The following is a 5,480-nucleotide window of genomic DNA, read 5'->3' as shown; positions in this document are numbered from 1 at the left end:
GTGTGTAATTATGTATAAATATATGTATATACGTGTGTGTATATATATATATATATATATATATATATATATGTATGTATGTTTCCTCTTTGTGCATTTATCATATGTTCTTTTAACTATAGATAGATAGATAGATACATAGATACATAGATATACACACACATGTGGAACAGCAGTCACTTATTTCACGGAGATCCAGTCCACTCAGCTATTAATGAGTTCCAGCAATTGACGGGAAGTCAACCCTACGACGGGCTGGCGTCTCGGTCACGGGGCGGTGAACAATTGTGATCTCTGTCAATTATACACGAGGAAAACCGGGTTAATCTCTGTCCTTATGAGTCTTAAAGATCATTACAGACCTCAGTAAATCGTCCGACGTAGGCCCTCTATCAACTATAGAGATCCAGATTTGTTTGAAACATTTGGGTTCTTTATTTGCTCGGCATCGATAGTGCTTTTCCGTCGATGTTTTTCGATGTTTTTCCAGTCTTTTCATTTCGATCTGCTGGTTTTGATAAGCGTTGTCTTTTCTGCCGCACCTAAAGAATTCGTCGCCAAGACAACACAGAAATTCTTTAATTTCCATCTTTTGCGACATTCGCGAAAATCGTTTTAGATGGATGCTGCCCAGTGCGGGGTTCCACTTGAAGACATGCCTGAACCTCAAGTGTGTTCTTCCATGGTGACGTGTACTTGTTACCAGTTCAAAACTCAGAGAATTCATATGCAAAACAACATAGAAATCCTTCCATTATAATCTATCTTTACGGTAGTCACAAACTCCTTTTAAATGAATCCTGCAGAGTACGAGCTTCATCTTCAAAACCTCTCTGTGTGTTATCTATGGTAGCGTTGTTGCTAGTTCAGAAAAAAGCTTGTTTTGGGGGGCAGACTTTTATTGTCCATCCTTTGAACATAACCTACTCAATATAACAAGTGCTTCTCCTAAGTTCTTCTTCTAGGACGCAGGTAATCCTCTTCTTTTCTTCCAAATCCGTGTACCGAATGTTTGTAACTTCTACACAATACACGCGGATTAGCTCCGTCTCAGTCTTAAACCCGTGCTTCGGGAGAGATTCTTTGATAAAGCTTTCTATATACCGCAGAGGCTGCACCTGTCCTGTTGTTGATCTCATGCAACACTTACTGACATCCAGCAGCAGAGAGCTTTTTCATAACAGTGTGTGTGTGTGTGTGTGTGTGTGTGTGTTTCTGTCTGTGTTTTTCTCCCATCACCGCTTGACAACCAGTGTTGGTGTGTTTAAGTCTCCGTAACTAAGCGGCTCGGCAAAAGAGACAATAGAACAAGCTTAAAAAATCAGTAAGTACTGGGATCGATTCATTCGACTAAAAATTCAAGGCAGTGCTCCAGCATGACTGCAGTCTAATGACCGAAACAAGTAGACGATAAAGGATTTATGAAAATTATCTTCGCCACCAGAGGGGGCGTTGCAATTATCAAATGGCAACTGGCGACAACTTAGTATGAGAAGGGGAGATGTATGTATGTACACTCGCACGTACGCGCGCATGCACGCACGGACCATGAACCGTACACGGCTTTGCCATGTTATGAAATTATAAATTGCCAATCTAATTTGTCTTGGAAAATGCTGATATTTCCCCCAGAATTCTTGCATCCGAGCAATTTAGAGAATATTTCAAGTTTGAGCTTTTAGCCTGATATATAATTATTCAATAGCAATTTTCTTTTATTTTCTCGTGTACCCATATTTGTATATTTTCCGTTTTGTTTTTCTTCGAAGTACTCTGTGTTTCCATAGTTTCTTCTAAATGAAGAATTTTTTTTTCTAATCAGTAACAATTTTTCCGCCGTTTATCGCAGTGCTACGGGCTATACCGTGTTCTGAGGGTTTTTTTTCGTTTTTTGATTGTTTTTCTTTTTCCGTCTGGAGCTGAGAAGATCAAATTTTACATTAAAATTAAAAATAACGTCTGACCTAACTTTCACCTTGAAGAGAAAAATCTACCCCTGTGCAAGATTCCACCATTTAAGTAAATTTGATTAGAAATAACTTTTACCTTAAAAAACAAATAAGAATCTACCCCTATGCAAGGTTCCGCCAATCAAGTAAATTTAATTAGAAATAACTGTTGCCTTTACCTTAAAAAAAAAAGAATCTACCCCTGTGCAAGATTCCAGCTACCTCGGTACAACCTTGTGGACTTGAATTTTGATCACAAATAACTCTTGCCTTCACCTTGAAAAAGCCTACACCTATACAAGGTTTCAGTCACCTGGGTACAACATTCCTACGTCACGCTGAATCTCCCTGAGAATTACGTTAAGGGTACACGTGTCTGTGGAGTGCTCAGTCACTTGCACGTTAATTTCACGAGCAGGCTGTCCCGTTGATCGGATCAGCTGGGACCCTCGTTGTCGTAACCGACGGAGGGCTCCTTCACAACATTGTGGACTTGAAATTTGATTACAAATTGCTATTACATTCACCTTGAAAAAAAAAATCTACCCCTATAAAAGATTTCAATCACCTGGGTACAACATTTTGGCCTTGAAATTTGAACAGTTATTCATAATTGCCCCCCTTTTTTTTTTTCTTTTTTTTTTTAGCCCTAGGACTCATACGTGTAAGTAGTACCGTCTTAAGGGATGAGCACACTGAGCAGTTGCCCAGGGACACCATGGGTATAAGGGCCCGATTCGGGTCTAAGTATGACCTGCCGCGCTGTCAATAAATAAATTCTTTAGGGTCCAGCACACTGATTTACCCCGGATGGAGCCATAATGCTGTTAAGACGACTCTGCTCATTAAGCCGGTTACCCGGTTTACTTGACGCATAAGTGACCGAGATCGCAACATTCCCCCTTAACGGGACGCCAGTCAGTTGCAGGGTTCACTGTCAGCAATATTTTAGGGTAGGACCCAAGTCGATTACATCGATTCCAATACTTGACTGGAACTGTATATTATCGATTTCTAAAAGAATGAACGGTGAAGTTTACTTCGGCTGGATTTGAACTCAGAACGTAAAGCTCCGAAAGAAATGCTGCTAAGATTCTATGTAATTCTGCTTCTCAACTGAGTAATATAAATAATTCTTTTTTACTAAAGGCACAAGGTCTGGAATTTGGGGAAGGGGGTGAGTCGATTACATCGACCCCAGTGTCCAACTGGTACTTACTTAATCGACCCCGAAAGAATGAAAGGCAAAGTCGACTTCGACGGAATTTGAACTCAGAACATAAGAACGGGCGAAATGCTGTCAAGAATTCTCTCCGGATTGCTAACGATTCTGCCAGCACCTATTATCATCATCATCATCATCGTCAATAATAATAATAATAACAATAATAATAATAATAATAATAATAATAATAATCGTTTCTATTTTAGGCACAAGGCCTGAAATTTGTGGGATGGGGATAGTCGATTACGTCGACCCAGTATGTTACTGGTACTTGATAAAATTAAGTAATTTTATTGACCCCGAAAGGATGAAAGGCGGAGTCGAACTCAGCACGTAAAACGCCGCACGAAATACCGCTAAGCATTTTGTCCGTCCTACTAACAATTCTGCCAGCCCGCTGCCTCCACTTCTAAATTCCTTTCGGGTGACTTGTGTTAGATTTCATATGACTGATCATCGTATTATTCATTAATCATAATACTTTAACGAGTGTCAGCTTGACATCACAGCATTTATCACTGTCTTTTCATTTTTTTTCTCTTTCTCTCTTTCTCTCTTTGCAGGTAAGTGACGTGTTTAACGATTTTCACTCGATTTTCAAAAAGGGGAACATTTTTGAGAAATTCATCCGTAAAACAGTCGAAGACAAATTATTAATAGAAACATCAGGAGACGTAATTATCAAACACTCTTTGACAACTTCTTGCGAAGTATTGGGATTTTCAGAAAACTAACGGACAAAGCTTTATTAGAAAGGCATTTTAAGGGACATTCTCTAGTAAAAGAATCCAAACTACCTGTCCTCCTCGAAGACCAAGGTGAGTAACGCTTCCCTCTATTTTCTTCGTTGCACATGGTTTCATTCGGAGTAGGATGTGTAAATGTACGTGGCTTGGGATCAGCTTGGAAGCAAGGTCACTCGCTCAATGATTTCAAATCACTTGACATGTATGTGGTAGCCATTAGCGAAACAAGAATTTCTAGAACGAAGGCACACAGCCCCATTTTTGATGACTCTAAAGTGTACTCCTCTTCTTTTCTGTCGGGATAGAGTGGTGAAGTATAATGGAATGGCAGTGCTTTTTTCGCGAAAAATTGGGTTTAGAGGATTGACAAATATAGGCATATCGAATATCATGCAGCATAGATTATCCTTTACTTGCTTCTGTCATTGGACTGCGGCCATACTGGGACACTGCTTTGAAGAGTTTTAGTCGAATGGATCGGCCTCAATACTTATTTTTCTAATCCTGGTACTTATTCTATCGGTGTTTTATGCTAAACTGCTACGTTATGGAGACGTAAACAAACCAGCACTGACTGATAAGTGATGGTGTGGGACAAACACACATACACACATATATCTGCACATACACACATAGATATGCACAGACACACGATGGGCTTCTTTCAGTTTTCGTCTACCAAATCCCCACAAAGTATTGATCGCCCAGGGGCCTGGCAAAGTTACCATGCAGTAGGATCGAACCCGGGTAAAGCTGCCACGCAGCTATTCCTTGATTTATTACGTTTATCTCCGCTCTCAAGGATACATCATAATTACCAAATGACAATAAAGTCAGTTCCACGTGAAAAGAGGAGAAAATCTCCAAAACTTCAAGAATTCTCCAAAGTTATCGAGAATTCAATATTCTTGAAGTTATCTCCCCTTCTCATACTAAGCTGTCATCAGTTGCCATTTGATAATTGCAACACCCCCTCTGGTGGCGAAGATAATTTTCATAAATCCTTTGTCGCCTACTTGTTTCAGTCATTAGACTGCAGTCATGCTGGAACACCGTCTTGAGAATTTTTAGTCGAATGAATCGATCCCAGTACTTACTGATATTTTAAGCTTGTTCTATTGGTCTCTTTTGCCGAACCGCTAAGTTACGGAGACTTAAACACACCAACACTGGTTGTCAAGCGGTGATGGGAGACAAACACAGACAGAAACACACACACACACTTATATACTTAGATAGATACGACGGGATCCTTTCAGTTTCCACAGCTGAGAAGCAAGCTTCTTACTACAGCAACGCCCAAAATTTGTGCTGTGCGATGTACCTGTATCTGTTGATGTTATCCTAATACATGCTTACTTGTCATTCTCAATTATTTCTGTTCCCTAATCTTTCGGCTCGTCACCCACCCCACCCTCCTTCCTTCGAAGGCAAGCAAGCCGAAGCATCGAAGTTAATGTTGATATTTTCCTTATAAAATTTAATAAATATCGTACTGAAACATTTCAGCTTAAAGTCGAATCGTTTTTATATATATAACACAATATAAAATCAAGCATT

At 39.7% G+C, this 5,480-nt stretch overlaps 1 protein-coding gene across 2 annotated transcripts in view; it reads left to right on the top strand.

Moving 5' to 3' along the window:
- The window catches only part of LOC106871338 (uncharacterized), a 362,069-nt gene that overhangs the window by 66,138 nt on the left and 290,451 nt on the right, over positions 1–5,480 (top strand). Inside the window, exon 2 of one of the 2 annotated variants that reach the window (XM_052977041.1) lies at positions 3,738–3,992. The exons of the other annotated variant lie outside the window; for it this stretch is intronic. The gene's annotated coding sequence lies outside the window, so the exon portion shown is untranslated. The remainder of the gene's footprint in view (positions 1–3,737; positions 3,993–5,480) is intronic. 2 annotated transcript variants of the gene reach the window in all.

The sequence above is a fragment of the Octopus bimaculoides genome, chromosome 26 (assembly GCF_001194135.2).
Source record: "Octopus bimaculoides isolate UCB-OBI-ISO-001 chromosome 26, ASM119413v2, whole genome shotgun sequence".
Classification (NCBI taxonomy): domain Eukaryota; kingdom Metazoa; phylum Mollusca; class Cephalopoda; order Octopoda; family Octopodidae; genus Octopus; species Octopus bimaculoides.
The sequence above is the reverse complement of the archived record's forward strand: the minus strand, read 5'-3'. Positions and strand labels throughout refer to the sequence as shown.